Genomic DNA, 19,248 nt, shown 5'->3' on the forward strand with positions numbered 1-19,248 from the left:
GCAGGGAGCCATCAGGGTTACACTATTGAGTGCTGAGGTCTGAGCTACATCGCCACCCCCCACACTGTTGAGTGCTTGCTGGAGATATGGTGGTGGCAGGATGCTGGAGCGTGGACCCATCAGTGGAGATGGAAGCTGGAGGGCTGGCTGTGACTGCGGCCTGGGCGCACAAGCGCAGTCCCACCCGCGGGCTGGAAGCTGGGGGCCGGTGGCATTTACAGCCCGGCAGGAGCGAAGTCCAGCCCCCTGGGGCAAAGGCTGGGGGCCTGCCACAACTGCGGATGGGGTGCAAGAAAGTGGTCTGACCCATAGCTCTGGGGCAGGTGCACAAGAGTGGCCCCGCCTGCAGTCCCACAAGCAGGGGCAATGTAGAAGTAGGGGAACTGGCTGAGTCATGCGGCTGGGTGTGCAAGCACTGTCCTACCCTCGGGGCTGAGGCTTGCGGCCATGACGCACAAGCACAGTCCTGCCCATTGGGGCGAGGTGAAGGCCGGGTGACAGCCAGGGTTTATGGTTCAGACACGTGAGCACAGTCCTGCCTGTGGGGGCCAGGCTAAAGACGAGGGCCGGCCAGACCTTGCAGCCCATGTGCATGAGCACAGCACAGCCTGCACAGGTGGTGCATAGGCCAGGGTTGATGAAAGCTTGCAGCCCACGCACGCAAACAGAGTCCCGCCAGTGGACGCAAGGCAGAAGCTGAAGCAAATGCAACACTAGGCCAGCATGGGTAAAACCCGTGTCCAAACGGTACCATAGAGGGTGGCGGGCCTGCACAGTCATCACACCTAGGGAACACAGAGGCCACAGTCATTGGACTCCTGAGGCCACACCCTTCTTATCACAGACAAAATGGGAAGGCAGAGAAATGCAACCCAAATAAATCAACAAGAGAAATCCCCAGAAAAGGACCCGAATGAGATGGAAATGACAAGATTACCGGATGCAGAGTTTAAAATAATGATTGTTAGGATGCTCAAACAGCTTAGAGAAACAATGGATGAACACAACCAGCATATAAATAAAGAGACAGCAAGTATCAAAAAGGACATTGAAATTTAAAAAAAAAAAAGTCAGAAATGACAAATACAATATTAGAAATGAAGACCACACTAGAAGGAATTAAAAGCAAGATGGATGAAGCTGAGGATGGAATTAGTGATTTAGAGGACAAGATAAACAAAAGCATGGAAACAGAGCAACAAAAAGAAAAGAAGCTCAAAAAGTCTGAGGAAACTCTAAGAGAGCTCTGTGACAACATGAAGAGAAACAATATCCACATCATAAGGTTTCCTGAAGGAGAAGAGAAAGAACAAGGGATAGAGAATAGGACTGAAGAAATCATCACTGAAAACTTCCCTAAATTAATGAAGGAGAAAGTCACACAAGTTCAAGAAGAACAGGGAGAATAAGGATGAACCCAAAGAGGCCAACACCAAGACACATCATAATTAAAATACAAAAATTAAAGAGATAAACAAAAAATACTAAAAGCTGTAAGAGAAAAGCAGTCAATTACCTACAAAGGAACCCCCATAAGGATGACATCTGACTTCTCAACAGAAACATTAGAGGCCAAAAGGGAATGGCAGGAAATATTCAAAGTAATGCAAAACAAGAGCCTACAACCAAGACTTCTCTAGCCAGCAAGGCTAACATTTAAATTTGAAGGAGAAATAACAAGCTTTCCAGACAAAAAAAACCCAAACAACTCAAAGAATTCATTACAACCAAACAAATGCTACAAGAAATGTTAGTGGGCCTGCTGTAAACTGAACAAAGAGGGGAAGGATCTAGTAAAAAGGATTGTAGACTTAAAGAATAAAGTGGCAATAAATGACTACATATCAATAATAACCTTAAATTTAATGGATTAAATGCTTCAATCAAAAGACATAGGGTAACTGCATGGATAAGAAAACAGGACCCATACATATGCTGCCTACAAGAGACCCACCTCAAAACAAAAGACACACATAGACTGAAATAAAGGGATGAAAAAAAATATTTCATGCAAATGGAAATGAAAAAAAAACTGGGGTAGCAATACTTATATCTGACAAAATAGACTTTAAAACAAAGAGTATATTATGGGATAAAGAAGGTCACTACATAATGATGAAGGCAGAAATCCAACAGGAAGATATAACTATTATAAATATCTATGAACCTGATATAGGAGCACCTAAATATATAAAGCAGATTTTGGTGGACATAAAGGGCGAGACCAACAGCAATACTATAATAGTAGATTTTAATACCCCACAAACATCACTGGATAGATCATCAAGAAAGAAAATTAACAAAGATACAGCAGACTTAAAGGACACACTAGATCAACTGGATTTAATAGATACCTTCAGAACCTTTCACCCTAAAGCAGCAGAATATACATTCTTTTCAAGTGCCCACGGTACATTCTCTAGGATAGACCACATGTTAGGACACAAAACGAGTCTCAATAAATTTAAGAAGATTGCCCTGGCCGGTTGGCTCAGCGGTAGAGCGTCGGCCTAGCATGCGGAGGACCCGGGTTCGATTCCCGGCCAGGGCACACAGGAGAAGGGCCCATTTGCTTCTCCACCCCTCCACCGCGCCTTCCTCTCTGTCTCTCTCTTCCCCTCCCGCAGCCAAGGCTCCATTGGAGCAAAGATGGCCCGGGCGCTGGGGATGGCTCTGTGGCCTCCGCCCCAGGCGCTAGAGTGGCTCTGGTCGCAACATGGCGACGCCCAGGATGGGCAGAGCATCGCCCCCTGGTGGGCAGAGCGTCGCCCCATGGTGGGCGTGCCGGGTGGATCCCGGTCGGGCGCATGCGGGAGTCTGTCTGACTGTCTCTCCCTGTTTCCAGCTTCAGAAATATAAAAAAATAAAATAAAATAAAATAAAATAAATTTAAGAAGATTGAAATCATATCAAGCATCTTCTCTGACCACAATGGCATGAAACGAGAAATCAACTACAATAGAAACACTGGAAAACACTCAAATACTTGGAAACTAAATAGCATGTTATTAAATAACAAATAGATGCTTCCTGCTCCTCCCCCTTTCACTCTCTCTCTTTCTTTTTCTCTCTCTTCTCTCTAAAATAAATAAATAAATAAAATCTAAAAAGTAAAATTTCCTTTTTTTCCTAATGAGACACACAGACAGGAAGGGAGAGAGATAAGAAGCATCAACTCAGTTGCAGCACCTTAATTGTTCATTGATTGCTTTCTCATTCAGGCCTTAATAAGATGATAGGGTGGTAGGGTGGTAGGGTGGTGGGCTAGTGGGCTGGTGGGGCTCCAGCTGAGCCAGTGACCCCTTGCTCAATCCAGTGACCTTGGGCTCAAGCCAGCAACCAAGGGGTCATGTCAATGATCGCACACTCCAGCTGGCAATCTTGCCCTCAATTGGTGAGCCCTCACTCAAGCCAGCAACCTCAGAGTTTCAAACCTGGGTCCTCCCAGGTCGACACTCTATCCACACCACCACCTGATCAGACCAAAAACAAAACAAAACAAAATCAATTTTTAATATCACCTGTTATCAGGTACATTTTTTAAAAATTTGGCCCTGGCCCATTGGCTCAGTGGTAGAGTATTGGCCCAGTGTATGGAAGTCATGAGTTTGATTCCCAGTCAGGGCACACAGAACTAGCAACTATTTGCTTCTCCGTCCTTCCTCGTCTTCCTTCTTTCTCTCTCTGTCTTCCTCTCCCACAGCTATGGATTGAATAGTTAGAGCAAGTTGGCCTCAGGCACTGAGGATGGCTCCATGGCCTGCCTCAGATGCTGAGATGGCTCAATTGCCAAGCAACCGAGCAGGGGCCCCACATGGGCAGAGCATTTCCCAGAAGGGGGCTTTCCCGGTGAATCCTGCACATGCAGGAGCTTGTCTCTCTGCCTCCCAATTCACTAAAAATTTTAAAAATAATAATTTTTAAGTACAAAGCCCCTCTGCTGAGAACCTTATAAAAAGAAATATATTTTAAAATTGATTAGATTTATTACTTGTATTATATTATTTTTATTATATTTAAATTCAACTTAAACTGAAAATGAAAACAAATCACCTATTTCTTCCCCTTACTTCCTACCTCTGACAACCACCAATGTGTTTTCTGTATCTATGAGCTTTTTGTTTTGTTTTATTTTAGATTCTACACATAAGTGAGATTATACAGTATTTGTCTTTCTCTATCTGACTTATTCCACACAGCAGAATGCCCTCAAAATCCATCTACATTGTCACAAATGGTAAAATTTCCTTCTTTTCTATGGCTGAATAATATTCCACCATACATATATATCCCAATTTCTTTACCCATCTATCCATGGATGAACTCTTAGGCTGTTTCCATATTTTGGTTATTGAAAAAAATGCTGCACAGATTCCAAGATGGCAACAGAGCAGGCAGACATTCCAACTGTCACCTCCCAGAACCAAATTGGATCACAACTTAATGTAAGAACAATCACCTTGAAAAACTAACTTTGGACTAAACCAAGAGGAGTCTATAACCAAGGATCACAGAAAAAGCCACACTGAGACTGGCAGGAAGAGCGGAGACATGGAAAGGGCTGCCCCACTCCCAGGAGGAGCTTTGGCAGAGAGTCTGAAGGGACTTTCACTGCAGGGATGTTAACCCTGACAGGGGCAGATCCTAAGTTCCAGGCCCGACACCCCAGCCTAGTGCCCCACAGCCTATAAGAGGCAGCCACACAGCATTTGGCAATAAAAAGAGCCAAGATTTCTGTCTGCGAGAAAAAGAGAGAGGGCTCAAAGACACTGGCTCCTTCTTAAAGGGCCAGTGCAAAAAATCTTGTTCACATCCACTTACCCAGGGCTCCAGTGGAGGGAGGGCTGAGGGGACTAGAGTTGTGGGAGGAGAGTGTGAAGATGGTGGCCCAGGGAGAGACACGGATGGGGACAGCTACCAGAACACCTGCACTCAGTCATTCTCTAATACCACAGTCGCCATCTTTCTTACATGGAGAAGTCCCCTCTGTGAGGCCTCAGCCTGGGGGAAAGCAACTGCTGGCCCCAGGAACCCCTTTTGCCCACTCTATGGAGACTGGACTTTCTGAGAAGTCAGCAAGGAAGCAGGTGGTGTGTCAGTGACTCAGTTTTCTGGTGTTGAGGCTGGAGCTTTCCCCCACACCCTCTGGAGTCTATGAATGGTGCTTCTGCCTCATGGGAGACTCAGGATAAACTATCCAGACTGCCAGCAGACCACATCTCTGGGTCTCAGAGGCCACACCCTACTGAGGTCTATGAAAACAGTCTGAACAGACCAACACCTGGGGCAGAGGGGCAGAGCCACACCCAACACCCCTCCTAATCCCTGAATTACCACAGGTTCTAGACTCTACCAGAGGTTTTATTTCAGTGTGAGCCCAACAAGCAGCAAGCAGACAGAGACCACATCATAATTAAAATGCCAAAGTTAAGAGACAAAGAAAAAATACTAGAAGCTGCAAGAGAAAAGCAGTTAATTATCTACAGAGGAGCCCCCATAAGGATGACATCTGACTTCTCAACAGAAACACTGGAGGCTAGAAGGAATTGGCAAGAAATATTCAAAGTAATGCAAAACAATAATCTACCACCAAGACTACTTTATCCAGCAAGGCTATCATTTAAAATTGGAGAAATAAAAAGCTTCCCACAGGGGGGAAAAATAAGTCTCTAAGAATTCATGACAATCAAGCCAATACTGCAAAAAATGTTAAGGGGCCTGCAATAAAAAGAGCAAAGGAAAAAAGAAATCAAGGGAAAGATGATTGTGGGTATAAAGAATAAAATGGCAATAAATAAGTACACATCAATAATAACCCTAAATGTAAATGGATCAAATGCTCCAATGAAAAGATGTACGGTAGCTGCATGTATAAGAAAACAGGACACTTATATATGCTGTCTACAAGAGATCCACCTCAGAACAAAAGATACACATAGACTGAGAGTCAAGGGTTGGAAAAAAGTATTTCATGCAAATGAAAATTTAAAAAAAACCAGGGTAGCAATACTTATAGCTGAAAAAATAACCTTTAAAACAAAGGCTATATATAGTAAGGGATAAAGGAGATCACTACATAATGATAAAGGGAACAATCCAACAGGAGGATATAATGTTTGTAAATATTTATACACCTAATAATATAGGAGCACCTAAATATATAAAGCAGATTTTGATGGACATAAAGGGCGAGATTGACAGCAATACTATAATAGTAGAGGATTTTAATACCCCGTTAACATCAATGGATAGATCCACCAGACAGAAAATTAACAAAGAAATGGCCTTACATAACACACTAGATCAGGGGGAGTCAACCTTTTGATACCTACCACCCACTTTTGTATCTCTGTTAGTAGTAAAATTTTCTAACGGCCCACCACTTCCACAGTAATGGTGATTTATAAAGTAGAGAAGTAACATTATAAAATTTATAAAATAGTTACAGCAAGTTAAAGCATATAATAATAATTACTTACCAAGTACTTTATGCCAGATTTTCTCTGTTTGGCAGAATAAATCTTTATAAAACAATTTACTATAGTTAAATCTATCTTTTTATTTATACTTTGGTTGCTCCGCCAGCACCCACCATAAAAGCTGGAATGCCCACTAGTGGGCGATAGGGACAAAGTTGACTACCACTGCACTAGATCAACTGGATTTAATTGATATATTCAGAACCTTTCGCCTCAAAGCAGCAGAATATACATTCTTTCCAAGTGCTCACGGTACATTTTCTAGAATAGAACACACGTTAGGACACAAAGCCAGTCTTAATAAATTTAAGAAGACTAAAATCATATCAAGCATCTTCTCTGATCACAATGGCATGAAACTAGAAATCAATTACAATAAAAAAACTGAAAAACATTCAAACACTTGAAGGCTAAATGGCATGATATTTAATAACAAATGGGTTAACAATGAGATCGAGAAAGAAATAAGAAAACTTCCTTGAAACAAGTGAAAATGAAAACACAACAACCCAAAACCTAGGACTGTAAAAAATACAGTCTTTAATACAAAGGACTGTAAGAAATACAAAGGGGTGTAAGAAAGTACTATGAAGATCTATATGCCAAATTAGACAACCTAGGCAAAAATGGGTAATTTCCTAGAAATATACAATCTTCTAAAACTCAATCTGGAAGAATCATAAAACCTAAATAGATCAATTAAAACAAATGAAATTGAAACAGTTATTAAGAAACTCCCAGCAAACCAAAATCCTAGACCAGATAGCTTCACAGGTGAATTTTAAAACCAAACATTCAAAAAAGAACTAACACCTATCCTCCTCAAACTCTTTCAAAAAATTCAAGAGGAGAGAAGACTTTTTCAAGCTCATTTTATGAGTCAAGCATTATTCTCATTCCAAAACTAGGTAAAAACACTACAAAGAAAGAAAACTATAGGCCAATATCCCTGATGAACATAGATGCTAAAATTCTTCACAAAATATTAGCAAACTGGTTCCAGCAATACATTAAAAAGATTAGACATCATGATCAAGTAGGATTTATCTGGGGAGGCAAGGCTTTGCAAAGGTACAGTATTTGCAAATCAATAAATGTGATTCATCACATAAAGAAAATGAAGGATAAAAATTACATGATTATATCAATAGATGCAGAAAAAGCATTTGATAAAATCCAGCACCCATTTACAATCAAAACTCTCCGCAAAGTGGGAATACAGAGAACATACCTCAACATAATAAAGGCCATCTATGACATAACCACAGCCAACATCTTAATGGGCAAAATTAAAAGCAATCCCCTTAAGATCAGAAACAAGGCAGGGGTGCCCCTTTCATCACTCTTATTCAACATAGTCCTGGAAGTCCTAGCCACAGCAATAGACAAGAAGAAGAAAAAAAAAGGCATCCAAATTGGAAAGGAAGAAGTAAAACTGTCATTATTTGTTTATGACATGATACTGTACACAGAAAACCCTAACATCTCAGTCAAAAAACTACTAGACCTGCCTGACCAGGCAGAGGCGCAGTGGATAGAGTGTCAAACTGGAACATGGAGGACCCAAGTTTGAAACTCTTATGTCGCCGACTTGAATGAGGGCTCACTACTTTATGCATGAGTTCACTGGCTTGAGCATGGGATTATAGATGTGACCCCATGGTCGCTGGCTTTAAGTCCAAGGTCGCTGGCTTGAGCAAGGGGTCACTCACTCTGCTGTAGCCCCTCGGTCACGGCACATATGGGAGAGCAATCAATCAGTGAACAACTAAGGTGACACAACAAAGAGTTGATGCTTCTCATCTCTCTCCCTTCCTGTCTGTCTGTCCCTATCTATCCCTCTCTCTGAGTCTGTCTCTGTCACACACACACACACAAAACCATACACACACACAAACACACACACACACCTACTAGACCTGATGAATGAATTTGGCAAGGTGGCAGGATATAAAATATTCAAAAATCAGTGACATTTTTATACATCAACAATAAACAGTCAGAAAGAGAAATTAAGGAAACAATGTCCTTCACTATTGCAACAACAACAATAAATAAAGTACCTAGGAGTAAAGTTAACCAAGGAGGTAAAAAATTTGTACTTGGAAAATATAAGACATTGAAAAAAAGATCAAGGAACATATAAACAAATGGAAGTATATACCATGCTCATGGATAGGAAGAATAAACATCACTAAAATGTCTACCCAAAGCAAACTATAGATTCAATGCAATTCCTATTAACATATCAATAACATACTTCACAAATATTTCAAAAATTTATATAGAACCAAAAGAGAACACGAATAGCCTCAGCAAGCCTGAAAAGGAAGAACAAAGTTGGAGGTGTCATACTTCCTCATATCAAGTTATACTACAAGGTCATTGTAATCAAAACAGCTTGGTACTGGCATAAGAACAGGCATATAGATCAATGGAACAGAACTGAGAACCCTGAAATAAACTCAAGCCTTTATAGTCAATTGATATTGACAGTTGGTACCTGGCCCGTCTGTACCTTGTTGTAGAGCAGGTGCAGCTACTTCAGGATGGGCACCAATGGCTCGCGGAGCTTGCATATCGTTGGGGCGCCTGCGCCTCCCCAGGATGGCGCCCCTGGTGGGCCTGACTGGGAAGAGTCTAGGGGGCACTGTGGTGGTCTTGCTGCAGTTGTAATCCATGCAGAGGATCTCGGCGTCCCCAGCATGGGGAGGCGGTTGCATTTCATGAGCTCCGGCCAGGCTAGGTTGTACTGCAGCATGAGTGGAGAGCAGCCGGCCTTGGCGCGTCCCTTGAAAGAGCCCTTTTCCCCTATCTCCAATTTGCCCCAGGAGAGGTCATCAGCATCAGAAATGTAAATAGAAGAAACATTGCAAAGCTACCAAACAAAACAACCCCCTTCCCTCACTCAGGGCTGTAGCCTGGTACACATGCGCGACAGGGACACCTACTTGTGGCAGGCAGCTGCCATGGCCCGGTGACCCAGTCCTGTCTGTGAGCACTGCGCTTGCCTTGGCATAGTCCCAAGTGGCCATGCTGCCGCCATTCTTGTGGCTCTGTTGCCAGCGACAGCAAAAGCAGCTGGTGAATTGCTGCCACAACTCCACAGTCTTGTTGGACCAAATCCAGATGCCAGACATGATACCCACTAGGAGGCACATGAAGTACTTGAGCATGAGCTCCCAGTACTCCAGCTTGGTGCGTGGCTGGCTGGAGTCTTGGCCTGGGCACACGCAGGTGAGCGTAGCCTCCCAGCTCTCACAATAGTGCTGCTCAGGTAGCAGGCCATAACAATGCTGGCTGGCACTGTGTAGAGCAGCACGAAGATGCCAATTTGGATCATGAGCTTCTCCAGCTTGTCCGTCTTGGTGGCACCCTGCTTGATGACTCTACAGATGCAAAAAAGCAACACGAAACCTGCCAGGAGGAAAAGCGTGCCCATGAGCAGGTAGAGCACCAGAGGGCCCAGCATCAAGCCAGGCAGTGAGTTCAGGTTCTGGTTGCCCACATAGCATATGCCAGCCACTGGATCCTCATCCATGGAGCTCTGCCACTTGACGCTGAGGATGATCCAGATGGGAGTACTGTGTATAGCCTACGATGGCCTCATTGCCCCACTTCATGCCAACTGCAAAAAACCAGGCGAGCGACAAGATGACCCACCAGATGGAACTGGCTATGCCCAAGTAGGCGAAGTACACCAGCAGGAAGACAACAGTCTGCAGCGCAGGGCCCTTCCTCTCATAGTCAATGTGGCTGCTGTGCTCACACCCAAACCTACCAGGAAGCCCAAAGATGCACAAGTAGCAAGCCCACAGGAAGATGATGGGCACTCAGAGTAATGGAAGCATTCCACATATTTTTCAGGAAGGTGGCCACCATGGTGGAAGTGGAGATAAAGCATGGCACTGACCACAGGCCGACCATAAGGTGGCGAACGTGTGCTCATCCAGGCTGAAGGAGGGCTGGTAGCAGGGCACCGCGCAGTTGGTACCTGGCCCGTCTATACCTTGTTGTAGAGCGGGTGCAGCTACTTCAGGATGGGCACCAATGGCTCGCGGAGCTTGCATATCGTTGGGGCGCCTGCGCCTCCCCAGGATGGCACCCCTGGCGGGCCTGACCGGGAAGAGTCTAGGGGGCACTGTGGTGGTCTTGCTGCAGTTGTAATCCATGCAGAGGATCTCGGCGTCCCCAGCACGGGGAGGCGGTTGCATTTCATGAGCTCCGGCCAGGCTAGGTTGTACTGCAGCATGAGTGGAGAGCAGCCGGCCTTGGCGCGTGCACGGAGCGGCCGGGCAGCAGAGGCTTATGATAGTCGGGTAAGCAGATGGGCGTGTACATGGAGCACAGGAACAAGAGCAGGTCCGGAGAGCAGTGGATCTTCACCAGAGGCCAGAACTGGTGCAACTCCAGGCCCGCCTGGTCCTGCGTGTTGTGGTGGAACTAACTGGTTGGGCATGTGCGTCAGGTTGTAGCCTTTCCCCCAGCACATTGGTACGATGATCTCCTGGCATCCCGGAGCCTTGGAGGAGGCCAATGCCTGGCCTGCCAGCTGCGCCAGGAGCAGCAGCAGCAGCAGCAGAGGAGCAGAAAGAAGAGTCAGGCCGAGCTATAACCCCTCCCTCCCCTCGCTTCCCTCGCATAGCCCGCGCACGGCGCCAACGCAGACAGGGGAAACCTGGGCCAGGGCTGCCCTCTCCGCTGACTTGTGTGCGCCACCGGGCCTAGCAACCTGTTGGCTCTTCTTCTCTTCAAAAAATCCGCCCCAAGATAAACTGTCTCAGGAAGGGCTGCCTCCCTCCGCCCTTAGCTCTTTGCTGGATAGAGTTGAGGAGGGGCAGTTAGGGTAGTCGCGGGGCGGGGGGGCAACGGGGTCTATCATGCCCAGGCTCCACTCGCAGAGAGGCGCCAAATGGTCTCCAAGACAAACATGAAAGGCTTAGTAGAAGGGGTGGGGGGACCCAATCAAGTGTCCCGCCCGGGGCGCCAGTTATGTTCGCTAAGCCACTGAGTTAGGGCTCCGATTCTAGGGAAAGTATTCTTTAAAAAATGAAGAAAAATTACTACTCCCAGTTAGAGGAGAGTCAATGTCTCAGTCCCCGCAAGCGGTCTCCAAACCTCCAGATTAGGGGTCCCAAACTTTTTACACAGGGGGCCAGTTCACTGTCCCTCAGACCGTTGGAGGGCCGGACTATAAAAAAAACTATGGGGCCGCGGCGGCTGCGGGGCGACGCGCAGGCCGGACCCACTGAAGCGGCGGCGCAGGGAGCGGGGCTGCGGGGGTCTCGGCGGCGGCGAGAGGGCGGCAGCAGCGCGCGGCCCCCCTAACCTCCAGCCGCGGGAGCGCACCACCCGCTGGGCCGGCCCGCAGCGATGTCCGGCGCAGAGGAGGCCGGTGGAGGCGGTCCGGCGACGGGGTCCGCCGGCGCGGTGCCGACCGGGGCCGGGGCGGCCGCGGGGCCGGCGGCGATGGCGGCGGCGCTGGGCGAGGCAGCGGGAAGCTGGAGGAGCGGCTCTACGCGGTGCTGTGCTGCACCGTCTGCCTGGACCTGCCCAAGGCCTCCGTGTACCAGGAGGGGGCCGACCCCAACCCGGCCCGGCCGGCGCCCCGGGCACCACGTCTCCTCCGAAGTCAGGCCCGAGCCCCGGGATCCGGGACCCAGCGGCCGGGACTCCGGCGTCTCTTTGGAAGCTCCTCATTTTTCTCTTCTCGGGACTTTGTTTCCTCCTTCGAACCCCCTTCTTTCTTGTTCCGATTCCCCGTATTTCCCGATCCAAATCTGTCTCCCCTCTAGATGGTTCTTCTCTTTGCAGCTGCCCCCACACACTCCGCAGCCCCCTCGCAAGCTGACCCCCGATAAAGCTGGTGACAGGTGCCCCCCGCCCCTCACTTCAGAGCTCGCTCCCCGCATTTCTCAGCTCTCCTGTTCACTCCGGAGCTCCTCTGTTCTTTTACCGGCCACCTCTCCCCCCCAAAACCTGTCTCCTCGGGCTCCTCCTGCACCCCTACCTCCTCCCAAGTGGAAAAATTCTCTTGGCCCCCTTTTTTTCTGGAAGAACTCTGAGGAGAGAGGGGGTCGCCTCTCCTCTTCCCTCTCCCATTTCTTTCCCCCTCATCCCTGGTCTGGATGAAACACCTGCATCCAGCCCCACAGTCTGGGTCCCTTCCCCAGGCGGACCCTGTGCCTTAAAAAAACCAAAAACAAAACAACAACAAAAAAACTATGAACAAATTCCTATGCACACTGCACATATCTTATTTTAAAGTAAAAAAACAAAACGGGAACAAATACAATATTTAAAATAAAGAACAAGTAAATTTAAATCAACAAACTGACCAATATTTCAATGGGAACTATGCTCCTCTTCACTGACCACCAATGAAAGAGGTGCCCTTCCAGAAGTGCGGCAGGGGCCGGATAAATGGCCTCAGGGGGCCGCATTTGGCCCGTGGGCTGTAGTTTGGGGACCCCTACTCCAGATTAAGCTCTCCATTCTCTTCTCTCCCCTCCACCTCTTGAAACCAAACTGCTGACACCCCGCCCCGCCTCCCTTACCACTGGGCCCTCCAGGCTGGACCGCAGGGTCAAACCGATCAGCCCCCTCCAGAACAGTAGAAGGACCAGGGGGAACGGGGAGCAGGGAAGGCGCGGGCTCTCACCTCCGCGGATCCAGAGAGAAGATATGCTGCAGCTAGCCTGGGTTCTCCATCCCTGGTACACTCCACTCAGAAACGCGACTCAGAGCCAAGCTGGCAGCTGGAAAATTTGGCGACAGATTGGGTATCCGAGGAGGCGGCACATGGCAGCAGGGGGAGGCGAAGTCTCAGAGAGACGGTCTGACTGCAATCGCCACAAGCTGGTCACTCACCCTCTCCTCTAGGGCCCCTCGCATGATGCGGGCGGGGCAAGGCAGAGGCAGGCCTTGCGTTCCTCCGGGGTTCTGAAGCCTCATGTAGGGCGAACACGCCGGCAGCATCTAGGCCAGAGGAAGGTGGTGTGTGGTGACCGGGAAACTCGACTCCTCACAGCACCACGAACAAGTGGCATTGGCCTCGCCGGGACTGCACGGTGCCTGCGCGCCTGTCACCGCGTCCAGGCAGCAGCTCCCATACTCCCCTGTAGGGGCCCCCTTGCTCCAGTCAACTCCTGGGGCGGTGGCAGCTCTCAGGAGACGCCTGGCTCTGCTCCTCCCCCGAGCACTGGCACCTTTTAGCCTACCTCAGCTTGGCGCTAAACAGTGCCCCGCAGTAAACTAGAAATCAACCACGCCTGACCTGTGGTGGCGCAGTGGATAAAGCGTCGACCTGGAAATGCTGAGGTTGCCGGTTCAAAACCCTGGGCTTTCCAGGTCAAGGCATATATGGGAGTTGATGCTTCCAGCTCCTCCCCCCTTCTCTCTCTCTCCTCTCTCTCTGTCTGTCTCTCCCTCTCCTCTCTAAAATGAATAAATTTTAAAAAAAATAAAAAAAAAATCAACCACAACAGAAAAACTGAAAAATACTCAAACACTTGGAAACTAAATAGCACATTATTAAATAACGAATGGGTAAACAATGAGATCAAAGAAGAAATTTAAAAATTCCTAGAAACTAATGATAATGAGCATATATCAACTCAAAATTTATGAAACAAGCAAAAGAAGTCTTGAGAGGGAAGTTCATAGCATTACAGGCATACCTCAAGAAGCTAGAAAAGCTCAAATAAACAACTTGACCCTACATCTAAAAGAACTAGAAAAAGAACAGCAAGTAAATCCCAGAGCTAGTAGAAGGAAGGAAATAATAAAGATCAGAGCAGAAATAAATGACATAGAGGCTAAAGAAACAATACAGAGGATCAATGAAACCAGGAGCTGGTACTTTGAAAAGGTAAACAAGATCGATGAACCTTTAACCAGACTCACCAAGAAAAAAAGAGAGAGGACTCAAATAAATAAAATTAGAAATGAGAGTGGAGAAATAACAACTGACACAACAGAAATACAAAATATTGTAAGAAAATACTATGAAGAACTGTACGCCAAAAAACTAGACAACCTAGATGAAATGGACAAATTCCTTGAAACATATAATCTTTCAAAAATCAATCTGGAAGAATCAGAAAACCTAAACAGACCCATTACAACAAATGAGATTGAAACAGTTATCAAAAAGCTCCTAAAAAAGAAAAGTCCTGGGCCAGATGGCTTCACAAGTGAATTCTACCAAATATTCAAAGACCAACTAACTCCTATCCTTCTCAAGCCATTTCAAAAAATTCAAGAGGAAGGAAGACTTCCAAGCTCCTTTTACGAGGCAAGCATAATTCTGATTCCAAAACCAGGCAAAGACAACACAAAGAAAGAAAATTATAGGCCAATATCCCTGATGAATGTAGATGCTAAAATCCTCAACAAAATATTAGCAAACCGGATCCAGCAATATATGAAAAAAATCATACACCAGGATCAAGTGGGATTTATTCTTGGGAGGCAAGGCTGGTACAATATTTGCAAATCAATCAATGTGATTCATCACATAAACAAAAAGAAGGAGAAAAACCACATGATAATTTCAATACATGCAGAAAAAGCATTTGATAAAAGTCAGCACCCATTCATGATCAAAACACTCAGCAAAGTGGGAATACAGAAAACATACGTTAACATGATAAAGGCCATCTATGACAAACCCACAGCCAACATCATACTCAATGGGCAAAAATTAAAATCAATCCCCTTAAGATCAGGAACAAGTGTTGTATGAAAGGAGAGAAGGTTAGCACTCCCCTTGACAAGGATGGAAGAGGCTCTCGGGCCTAACAACACGCATATGGTTAAGGCATTGCCACCTACTTCGTGGCATCTAACCACTGTTTTTAAGAAGATGTGGCACATATACACCATGGTAAACTATTCAGCCATAAGAAATGATGACATCGGATCACTTACAACAAAATGGTGGGATCTAGATAACATTATACGGAGTGAAATAAGTAAATCAGAAAAAAATAAGAACTGCAGGGTTCCATACATTGGTGGGACATAAAAAGGAGACTAAGAGACATGGACAAGAGTGTGCTGGTTATGGGGGGCGGGGGGAGGGAAGGAGGGAAAGGAGAAGGGGTGGGGGAGGGGCACAAAGGAAACTAGATAGAAGGTGACAGAGGACAATCTGACTTTGGGTGATGCGTATGCAACAGAATTGAATGACATGATAACCTGGACATGTTTTCTTTGAATATATGTACCCTGACTTATTGATGTCACCCCATTAAAATAAAAATTTTTTATTAAAAAAAAATCAGAAACAAGGCAGGGGTGCCCCCTTTCACCACTCTTATTCAACATAGTTCTGGAAGTCCTAGCCACAGCAATTAGACAAGAAAAAAAAATGAAAGGCATCCAAATTCAAAAAGAAGTAAAACTATCATTATTTGCAGATGATATGATACTGTATATAGAAAACCCTAAAGTCACAGTCAAAAAACTACTAGACCTGATAAATGAATTCAGCAAGGTGGCAGGATATAAAATTAATACTCATAAATCAGAGGCATTTTTATACACTAACAATACACTGTCAGAAAGAGAAATTAAGGAATCAACCCCCTTTACCATTGCAACAAAAAAAAAATAAAGTACCTAGGAATAAATGTAACCAGGGAGATTAAAGACTTGTACTCAGAAAATTATAAAACATTGATAAAAAGAAATCAGGGAAGATACAAACAAGTGGAAGCATATACCGTGCTCATAGTTAGGAAGAATAAACATCAGTAAAATGTCTATATTACCCAAAGCAATTTATAAATTCAATGCAATACCGATTAAAATACCAATGACTTACTTCAAAGATATAGAACACATATTCCAAAAATTTATATGGTACCAAAAAAGAACATGAATAGCCTCAGCAAGCCTGAAAAGGAAGAATAAAGTGGGAGGTATCACACTTTCAGGTATCAAGTTATACTATATGGCCATTGTACTCAAAACAGCCTGGTACTGGCATAAGAACAGGCATATAGATCAATGGAACAGAACTGAGAACCCAGAAATAAACGCACACCTTTATGGAAAACTGATAGTTGACAAAGGAGGTAAGAGCATACATTGGAGTAAAGACAGGCTCTTCAACAAATGGTGTTGGGAAAATTGGACAGCTACCTGCAAAAAAATGACACTAGACCACCAACTTGCACCATTCAGAAAAATCAACTCAAAATGGATAAAAGACTTAAATGTAAGCCGTGAAACTGTAAGCATCTTAGAAGAAAACATAGGCAGTAAGCTCTCTGACATTTCTCGCAGCAATATATTTGCCGAATTGTCTCCACAGGTAAATGAAATAAAAGACAGGATAAACAAATGGGACTATATCAAACTAAAAAGCTTCTGCACAGCTAAAGACAATAAGAACAGAATAAAAAGACAAACTACACAATGGGAGAATATATTTGACAATGCATCTGATAAGGGGTTAATAACCAAAATTTATAAAGAACTTGTAAAACTTAATACTAGGAAGACAAACAATCCAATCCAAAAATGGGCAAAAAAAATGAATAAACACTTCTCCAAAGAGGACATACAGATGGCCAATAGGCATATGAAAAAATGCTCAACATCACTAATCATTAGAGAAATGCAAATTAAAACCACAATGAGGTATCACCTCACACCAGTCAGAATGGTGCTCATCAACAAAACAATACAGAATAAGTGCTGGCGAGAATGTGGAGAAAAGGGAACCCTCCTGCACTGCTGGTGGGAATGCAGACTGGCTCAGTCACTGTGGAAAACAGTATGGAGGTTTCTCAAAAAATTAAAAATCCAACTGCCTTTTGATCCAGCTATACCAGTGTTAGGAATATACCCCAAGAACACCATAGCACTGTTGGAAAAGAAGAAATGCACCCCCATGTTTATGGCAGCATTGTTCACAATAGCGAAGATCTGGAAACAGCCCAAGTGTCCGTCACAGGACAAGTGGATAAAAAGCTTTGGTACATATATACTATGGAATACTACTCAGCCATAGAAATGACGACATCGGATCATTTACAACAACATGGATGAACCTTGATAACATTATACTGATCGAAATAAGTAAATCAGAAAAAACTATGGGGGTGAGGAGAGGGAGGGAGATGGGGGAGGAGAGGGGCATAAAGAAAACCAGTTAGAAGGTGACAAAAGACAATTGGACTTTAGGTGATGGGAATGCAGCATAAGCAAATGGCAAAATAACCTAGAGCTGTTTTCTCTGAACATATGTACCATGATTTATCAATGTCACCCCCTTAAAATTAATAAAAAAAATTTAACCAAAGATGCGGAAGACGTGTAGTTGAAAAATTATACAACACTGAAGAAATTGAAGATATATATAAAGGGAAGCGTATACTGTACCAATAATAGAACAAATTAACATTCTTATAATGTCTATATACTACCCAAAGCAATCTGTAGAATCAATGCAGTTTCTATTATAATACTAATGGTGTATTTCATAGAACTAGAACAATAATAAAAAAATTATGTGGAACCACAAAAAAAATACAGAGAAAGAAAGAAAAGACAGAGGAGTGAGTGGAGAAGCAGATGGTCGCTTCTCCTGTGTGCTCTGAGAATTGGACCTGGGACATCCACACACCTGCTGACACTCTACCACTGAGCCAACCCGAAGTCTAGCAATATTTTATAAGTACAAAATGACACTGCACTGGGCACTTCTGTATATAGGGTGAAACAGAAACAGACGTCCTTACCCTCATGGAGCTTACTGTTTCTTGGGGGAGAGAGAAAGATTTCCTGATGTGGAAGGAAGGTTGAAAATTTTGAGAAACTGAAAGAAGATAGGTACTCCTGGAGCATAATGGAGGGCATGAGCACTCAGTAGGGCAGGGGTCCCCAAACTACAGCCCGCGGGCCAAATGCGGACCCCTGAGGCCATTTATCCAGCCCCCGCCGCACTTCTGGAAGGGCACCTCTTTCAATGGTGGTCAGTGAGAGGAGCATAGTTCCCATTGAAATATTGGTCAGTTTGTTGATTTAAATTTACTTGTTCTTTATTTTAAATATTGTATTTGTTCCCGTTTTGTTTTTTTACTTTAAAATAAGATATATGCAGTGTGCATAGGAATTTGTTCCTAGTTTCTTTTTGTTGTTTTTTTGTTTGTTTGTTTTTTAAGGCACAGGGTCCGCCTGGGGAAGGGACCCAGACTGTGGGGCTGGATGCAGGTGTTTCATCCAGACCAGGGATGAGGGGAAGGAAATGGGAGAGGGAAGAGGAGAGGCGACCCCCTCTCTCCTCAGAGTTCTTCCAGGAAAAAAGGGGGCCAAGAGAATTTTTCCACTTGGGAGGAGGTAGGGGTGCAGGAGGAGCCCGAGGAGACAGGTTTTGGGGGGAGAGGTGACTAGTAAAAGAACAGAGGAGCTCCGGAGTGAACAGGAGAGCTGAGAAATGCGGGGAGCGAGCTCTGAAGTGAGTGGCGGGGGTCAGCTTGCCAGGGGGCTGCGGAGTGTGTGGGGGCAGCTGCAAAGAGAAGAAACATCTAGAGGGGAGACAGATTTGGATCGGGAAATACGGGGAATCGGAACAAGAAAGAAGGGGGTTCGAAGGAGGAAACAAAGTCCCGAGAAGAGAAAAATGAGGAGCTTCCAAAGAGACGCCGGAGTCCCGGCCGCTGGGTCCCGGATCCCGGGGCTCGGGCCTGGCTTCGGAGGAGACGTGGTGCCCGGGGCGCCGGCCGGGCCGGGTTGGGGTCTGGCCGGCGGCCCTACC

General features: G+C 45.4%; 1 non-coding gene and 1 pseudogene across 1 annotated transcript; one reads left to right on the forward strand and one right to left on the reverse strand.

Moving 5' to 3' along the window:
- Positions 1-420: 420 nt before the first annotated feature.
- Positions 421-12,179, reverse strand: LOC136321026 (frizzled-5-like; annotated as a pseudogene).
- A 3,035-nt stretch (positions 12,180-15,214) lies between these two features.
- Positions 15,215-15,340, forward strand: LOC136321325 (U6atac minor spliceosomal RNA). The gene has a single exon (XR_010728588.1). It is a non-coding gene; the product is annotated as a U6atac minor spliceosomal RNA (small nuclear RNA).
- Positions 15,341-19,248: the final 3,908 nt, after the last annotated feature.

The sequence above is a fragment of the Saccopteryx bilineata genome, chromosome 1 (genome assembly GCF_036850765.1).
Source record: "Saccopteryx bilineata isolate mSacBil1 chromosome 1, mSacBil1_pri_phased_curated, whole genome shotgun sequence".
NCBI lineage: Eukaryota > Metazoa > Chordata > Mammalia > Chiroptera > Emballonuridae > Saccopteryx > Saccopteryx bilineata.